This window comes from Phocoena sinus, chromosome 1 (assembly GCF_008692025.1).
Source record: "Phocoena sinus isolate mPhoSin1 chromosome 1, mPhoSin1.pri, whole genome shotgun sequence".
Classification (NCBI taxonomy): Eukaryota; Metazoa; Chordata; class Mammalia; order Artiodactyla; family Phocoenidae; genus Phocoena; species Phocoena sinus.
Genome location: NC_045763.1, coordinates 91,304,188 through 91,312,838, shown reverse-complemented (window position 1 = coordinate 91,312,838; position 8,651 = coordinate 91,304,188).

The following is an 8,651-nucleotide window of genomic DNA, read 5'->3' as shown; positions in this document are numbered from 1 at the left end:
CCCTCGCTCCCACCCTCCCTATGCCATCCCTCTAGGTGGTCACAAAGCACCGAGCTGATCTCCCTGTGCTATGAGGCTGCTTCCCACTAGCTATCTACCTTACATTTGGTAGTGTATACATGTCCATGCCTCTCTCTCGCTTTGTCCCAGCTTACCCTTCACCCTCCCTGTATCCTCAAGTCCATTCTCTAGTAGGTCTGTGTCTTTATTCCCATCTTGCCCCTTGATTCTTCATGACCTTTTTTTTTTTTTTCTTAGATTCTATAAATGTGTGTTAGCATATGGTATTTGTTTTTCTCTTTCTGACTTACTTCACTTTGTATGACAGACTCTAGGTCCATCCACCTCACTACAAATAACTCAAATTCGTTTCTTTTTATGGCTGAATAATATTCCATAGTATATATGTGCCAAATCTTCTTTATCCATTCACCTGTTGACGGACACTTAGGTTGCTTCCATGTCCTGGCTACTGTAAATAGTGCTGCAATGAACATTTTGGTACATGACTCTTTTTGAATTATGATTTTCTCAGGGTATATGCCCAGTAGTGGGATTGCTGGGCCATATGGTAGTACTATTTGTAGTTTCTTAAGGAACCTCCATACTGTTCTCCATACTGGCTGTATCAATTTACATTCCCATCAACAGTGCAAGAGGGTTCCCTTTTCTCCACACCCTCTCCAGCATTTATTGTTTCTAGATTTTTTGATGATGGCCATTCTGACCAGTGTGAAATGATATCTTATTGTAGTTTTGATTTGCATTTCTCTAATGATTAATGATATTGAGCATTCTTTCATGTGTTTGTTGGCAATCTGTATATCTTCTTTGGAGAAATGTCTATTTAGGTCTTCTGCCCATTTTTGGATTGGGTTGTTTGTTTTTTTGATATTGAGCTGTATGAGCTGCTTGTAAATTTTGGAGATTAATCCTTTGTCAGTTGCTTCATTTGCAACTATTTTCTCCCATTCTGAAGGCTGTCTTTTCGTCTTGTTTATGGTTTCCTTTGTTGTGCAAAAGTTTTTAAGTTTCATTAGGTCCCATTTGTTTATTTTTGTTTTTATTTCCATTTCTCTAGGAGGTGGGTCTAAAAGGATCTTGCTGTCATTTATGACATAGAGTGTTCTGCCTATGTTTTCTTCTAAGAGTTTGATAGTGTCTGGCCTTATATTTAAGTCTTTAATCAATTTTGAGTTATTTTTGTGTATGGTGTTAGGGAGTGTTCTAATTTCATTCTTTTACATGTAGCTGTCTAGTTTTCCCAGCACCACTTATTGAAGAGGATGTCTTTTCTCCACTGTATATTCCTGCCTCCTTTATCAAAGATAAGGTGACCATATGTGCATGGGTTTATCTCTGGGCTTTCTAGCCTCTTCTATTGATCTATATTTCTGTTTTTGGGCCAGTACCATACTGTCTTGATTACTGTAGCTTTGTCGTATAGTCTGAAGTCAGGGAGCCTGATTCCTCCAGCTCCCTTTTTCTTTCTCAAGATTGCTTTGGCTATTTGTGGTCTTTTGTGTTTCCATACAAATTGTGAAAATTTTTGTTCTAGTTCTGTGAAAGATGCTTTTTTGGTAGTTGTTGCCTGTGCTTCTGGTGTATTATCCAATTAGTTTTGCTTAAGGAAAAATACACAGTAGCTATGTACAAACTATGTACTCTCAGAGGAGCAGAATAAGTTCACTTAATGGAATTACTGTATCCTTTAAAAGCTATAAATAAGCTTTTTGGAGTTATTGACTGTTGTTTAATTACTCTTAGGTCATGGTGTCTGCGATTTCATGTCTAGTTCACCAAGTAGTAGAAGTACTCCCAAGGAGTGGTTAGGCTCTGCCTCTTGCAAGCCTTATCTGGGGGTATTTATCCTAAAATACATTTTGGCATCTAATTTTAAAAGTTTTAAAAATCAGTTTGTAAACTGCAAGTCACTTAGTATTTAGATTAAGCTTTATAAACTTAAAAGGCAACTTCCCCATTGCCTTCCAGATTATCCTAAAGAAATCTTCGGACAGATTTCTCGTCAACCGTCCAGATTATCTTTGCCTTTCATTGTTTTGATTAGGCTATTTTACAACTCTAGAGAGACAGAAATTAATTTGTAGAAAAATGTATATCTATGCAAACAATTCTTGTCCATAGAAATGAAACATCTCTCTAGTGGAGGTTCAACTGATTTCCTTTCCCCACTGTAGAAAAAAAGTTTGTATCTATTAAGAAAACTTATTTTAGGATTTCTAATGGCCTGTAAATATGCTTTGTGGATTTTCCATAAAACCAGTTACAACATTTTTCTGCTTCCTTTATTAATTAATGAGTTAAATAAAATTCTTGACACATTTATTTTACATTTTTCTGAGAGCCATAACTTGGAACATTTACAAAAATATTATTTAATAACCTGCACCCCACTAAAATAGTTATTTAAAAAATATTCAGGATGATTTTTTTAGAGAAGTAAATACATCCTTTAAAAAACAGCTTGTTTTAATATTCTTTCTGTGCCATTTTAAAATTCTTATCCCTATACTATACATATTTTAAAGTCCAGGTCAAGGCTTTTCTGGATCAATTTAAAAATTCTGGATTCCCCTGAACTCAGATCCCTTATGCATCAACAATTTATTCAGTAATTGATCTTGCACAGCACTGGAATGTATTTGTCTTCATACACTGTTTAATTTTTCATATATTAATATCTATTTTCTCAACGTAAGTCTATAGTTCTTATATGTTGGGACTTTTCTTTATAACATCCACAACATAAGGCTTTATATAGAATAGGAATTTAAATATTTGATTTAATTTGCTAATTTAATTAATTTCCACAATGTCTGATAAAGCTTACAGGTGCAGTTCACTATCAGATTAATCAAAATTTTCTATTAATTAATGACATAAACACTTAGGGTTCAAAAAAATAGTACTAACACTACTTTTACTCTCCTCATCGAGATTATATGGAATGGACCTGAATAGGTGACCAAGAATGCTTTCTTGACTTGTTTTTCCTTAATCTAGTTTAGTCTTTTTAAAATTTAGTTTACCCTTCCTCCAGCTCCACCCCCAAAAATCTCACACAGTCTAAGCTTGACTATAGATCAATCTTTCTCAACCTTTTCAGTTTTGCTTCTCAAGAGAAAATTTGAACTTAATTTAAATTTTCATTGAGTGTGGTAAATTACTAAGGAATAACATTTTGTCATGTAAGATTGAGCTTTGGAGGGCCAAAATATATTGTAATATATAAATTATTTTCTTTCCCCCAAAGCCAAGTTTTACCCCCTTGCTGGAAATATCACCTCCACTGAGAATGCATGCTATATATGTTTTTCAAGGTTGCTGGAAGTTGTAATTTCAGGAAATGACTTAAACTTTTTAAAAACTGGAGTGTTTATGGGGACACAAACCTTTATCATATGACTGAAATTTGACACATTATTATGCTAACAAAGCCCTCTCCTTTTATGTTATTTCTCAAATACTCTCACCCCAATTTGATAGATGTAAAGGTGAGGGAGAAAGCGGGTAAAGAGGAAAAAGTATTCTCCTTTAACACTGTCATTTTTATTCTCTCACTATATAAACATGTATATATTTAAACATTTCTAAATGAGTTATTTATTTATGAAGTTCCATTCTCAAGGAACATGCATATAGTACAGATAGTCCTACTTTGCATGGTTCTATGTGTACAAATGTCAATTACCACAATTTAGTTTAAAAAACACCAGTCACTCAAAAACATGGTTGAAATTTCATTTACCACGCTGTACTAGCTCTAATTACATAAAGTGCAATTTGATTCTGTCTCTTCAGACCACAAATCACTACGTAAATAATAGATGTACATCATGATTAGTAACCAATCACATCACTTCTTTCAAAGTCTATCAATGACTGGTCACTGTGAATCTGTTATTTAGTTCACAGCAAAAGTACAGCTGTGTTGCATCCTTTTTCCCAGTGATAAACTCACAAGACATTTTACAAAATGATTAATCAAAAAAGGGCACTGGTCAGTAAAGCTGAAAGAACAAAAAAGAAATGAAAAGTGATAATGCTGGAAGTTAAAATGAGATCCAAAGTAAATGGAGTGACAGAAGAAAAATATGACTGCAGGATTGCTGACACCATCACAGTTCAAAAGATTCTAGAAAAGCAGCCAGGGAAACTTAGTGAAGGTGAACTTATGGGCATAATGGAAGAAAATGATTGTGACAAAAGGAAAGGACTTTGAGAGGAAGTGAGGTCAAAAAACTTCACATGAACGCAACTCTAAGAGATATTTCAGGACACTGAATGTGCAAAGCCTCCCCAAATTTTGGAAGTTGTTTCAAACTTAGAATGGAGTACGACAATCCTCCAAGGCAAAGAAAAAATACTCTATCATGTTATACCAGGAGAAGAAGCAAACACTGTTCAAAGTACTCTTGATAATTTTTTATAAACATAAAATCCTTTCTCATTTAAAAAAATTACAGTGCACTAAATACATACTAGTTTTACTATATTTTTATTTCCCTATACATTTACAGCCATCAGTAAGAAAGTTTTAATGTTCTGACAGGAATATTTAGAAGTTATAGAATAATAGCATTTTTTCCTATTGATTATTAGGATTTATGTGCAGATTTAGCTTTCATGTCATTTTTACCTTTATACACTACCCAAGAAAGCGAGAACTGCCTATTCTCAAACTTGACACCATTCATTCACCAAGTTCCAATGTCTGACCCCATAACTTATTTATATTATTTAATGTAAATAAGTCTCATTGATTGCACATGTTAGTGGATGCCATATATTTTTTAAGCCATTGGTTAGGTACCATCATGCTGATCTCTGAACAGAGATGGAGTTACTAGAGGTGTTTTCTGAATTTTTGTTCCCATTTACTTCCTTGGCATATGACTGGTCACTAAAATGTGGCTGGTAGCCACCTACAGTGGTAGGGGAAATTTTTTCTATCCTTCTTTCTCTTGACCTACCAGTTGATGGTTGTTATGATTTCTCCTCTCAAGACATCTCACCCCTTTTCCTGTACTGAGGCTGATCTGGGTGATAAGAACTTTTACAAGCAAAAACAGCTGCAAGTAAAGAAACAAAAGAGAGAGGTACTAGAAATGCCTAATAAGAATTGAATTTCAAAGTATCTCCTGTTCCATTAGCTCTTTTCCAAGTAAAGCTTCTGACCTATTCCTCACTTCAGCATTTGTTATAAAATATTTGGCGTAATGTGGGATTTTGTTTCTAAAGTATAGATGACTTTCACATATGGCTTTTGTGTAAAAAGGCAACCGATTAAAATGTACATACATTTTTTTATTTCCCTGCAGGATCAAAGAGAAAAAGGAGAAATCTCTTAGTAGAAGTAAGAAATATTTTAGCTCTCAGTCTGTGTCCCCTTGGATAATATATAGTAAAATTATTTAAAAGACTTCAAAAGAACGTTGTGCCTATGTACCTGCACACATGGGACTTAGAAAAACGAAGATTACATCAGTTGCCTGAATTCAAGTTCATGGTAGTACTATTGTGTTTGATTATACTTAAGCATAATCATTCTTCAAAATATTAATAATATGCACTAGGATTATTATAGTATCTTCATTAGCTATATTGGAATCTTTAATCAGAATTCAATTAAATGTTTTTCAGTTGTTAGTATGGATGAGAATATGTGGGGAATTTGCTAAAAACTAGAGATTCCACGTCAGAAGGACTTGAGTGGAACTGAGGAATCTGCCATTTAAAAAAATGTCTTGGGGCTTCCCTGGTGGCGCAGTGGTTGAGAGTCCGCCTGCCGATGCAGGGGACGCGGGTTCGTGCCCCGGTCCGGGAAGATCCCACGTGCCGTGGAGTGGCTGGGCCTGTGAGCCATGGCGCTGAGCCTGCGCGTCCGGAGCCTGTGCTTCGCAACGGGAGAGGCCACAAAAAATAAATAAATACATAAAAAATGTCTTGAATAATTCTGTTGTTGGTACACTGAGGACTAAACTTTAAGAAATATGGAAAAATAGACCTGTCGTTATTCTAGTGCAATATGAATCCAAGACAGTCTAATGGGGGCTTCCCTGGTGGCACAGTGGTTAAGAATCCACCTGCCAATGCAGGGGACACAGGTTCGAGTCCTTGGAAGACCCCACATGCCACGGAGCAACTAAGCCCATGTACCACAACTACTGAGCCTGCGCTCTAGAGCCCACGAGCCACAACAACTGAGCTCGCGCACCTACAGCCCAAGCTCCACAACAAGAGAAGCCACCGAAGTTACAAGCCCACACACCACAACGAAGAGTAGCCCCGCTCACCACAACTAGAGAAAGCCCGCGCACACCAACAAAGACCCAACGCAGACAAAAAGAAATAAAATAAGTTTTCAAAGTCTAATGAAGGTGGAAATGTATAGTTTATGGAGTTATATTGCTTGACGTCAACATTAACTCCTTCACTTATTAAACGTGTGATCTTGGTTAAGCCATAAACTTTCTCTGTCTCAGATCCTTCACCTGTAAAATGGAAACTAGAACAGAACAAGTTTTGCAAGGATGATGTGAAATAATCCTTCTAAGGGTTTAACACAGTGACGGGCAAGTAGGAAGGGCTTAAAAACAATTGATTCATATTGGTTTTCTTTTCTTTTCTCCACAGGTTCTACAGATCACCTTGTTGTCCCCTGAAGTTCTAATTCCATGTGAGAATGCATTGTAAGATGTCCTCCTGTCATTGCTGTTAGAGATGATTTCAAATAATTTTCAATCTCTTTTTACATTTATTCTGTTTGAATTTTAAGAGTCAGAGACCTGGACTTTCTTCTAACACACCCTTTTACACAGATATCCCTTGTTGACTACTATGGAGGAAAGTTGTCCTTATCTATTGGAATATCTGTGCATCTCTTTGTGGCTCTCACTGCTCCTTCTGTTCTGCCAATGATGTGGCTATGGGGTAGAAAGGTTGTCCTCTCACTGGAGTCAGTGCTAAAAGTATTTTCTCCATTAAACTAAGTCAACACTATTAAATGGTTCCATTACTGCAAAAATCTGCAATTATATTGGCACACTCTACAGGCAGATATATAGACTGCATATTGTTCCTCAATTGATCTTTTTGTTGCTTAAGTCTATATGTCAGGCATATCTCAAAGGAAAGGAGAGGAAGGGGTTTAAATGATTATGACCAGTGACATCTCCCAAATTCAGTAATCAGATACTTTACCCCTCCTCCCACAGAAATAAGTGAATAAGGGGAGGAAGAACGAGCAGACACGGTTCTCTGGCAAAGCCCTTCCTCATGGAAATGCAAGGAGATGGGAGTGAACAGGACTAATCAATATTCATCTTGGTAATGTGCAGCAAGTACACTGGCAAGGCCCATCAGGTGCTGAAATATTGACATAAAATGCAAATTTGAATGTAATGTATCTGGTCCTTTGCAAACCCCTCCCCCCTCACCCCCACTACAGCAGGCTATACCTGCTACTTTCTAAACCTGGAATGATACAAACTTGCACCTTTGGCAACTGAAATTTTGGATACTTTGTTGCAATATGGCTGGGTTTTCTATACTTTCCTACCAATTGGTCGATAGCTGACCAACTGGTAGTATACAGTATATAAGGCATAATAATGGGGTAAGTAAAGTAATCAGTAAGTAAATATTATGTACACAAAGCCGAAAGTAATCATTGTACATAATGCCAAAAATATCTGGATTTTCCTACAGCTACTCTACACATGGGGTTGCCTCAGTACCTTCACTTGGACCTCTGTCCTTCCCTCCAACCCCCAGGATATCTGCAACCAACAGTAATTAAATGTTCAGCAGGTGTGCACCATATATTTGCTACACATTTTGAATATTCCCTTTGAAAATCAGGGGTTTTTTCCTAATCAGTACTATTGAAAGGTGAACTCTTAACTAGATTCAAGAGTTCATTATAGTGAAATGCCACAAGCCAAATTCAAGGAGCTCACCAAAGAAACAGAAGTGATGACTGGGAAAATAACTAATTAGCAATACATATCAAAAGAAGGCATCACTGTCATATTTTCTGCCACTTCAGTCTACTAGACCTCTAGCCCTTTCCCCTTCCTACCATTCCAACTAGCCCTTTGCCTAAAGGAGTCAACTGGTCCTAGACAAAGGAGCCACTTCCTAATACTTAAAGCTCATGGCTGAGGTGAAAAGTAGACGCAGCCCCTTTCACACTGCAGCATGAAAACAGGTCTTCAGAGCACAAAAAAAAATTTAAATGCCCTTTCCCTAAGGTATGTATTTGCATATGGTGGCTTATGATGTTATTACCACTGTACTGTCCTTCAGCAACCTTGGATGATCTGAGATTCTAACACTTAAAAAATTATTTCTAAATGGAAAACTGACATGTATGATGTTTGGAGATTCTAGTTATACAAAAGTTAGATGATTGCTATATACTTTTCCCATCGGTGGTTACAAAATTTTACAAAATTATTATTTAATAAGATGATGCACTGAGATTCTTGACACTTACCTTCACTTAATACATACAAATTTAATTGTCTTCTTCACACATTAATTTTGAAAATGTTAAAAAATACACAGAGAAGTCCATGTTAATGTATTATAATTGTTTATGGTTTGCATATATGTATAACATATCT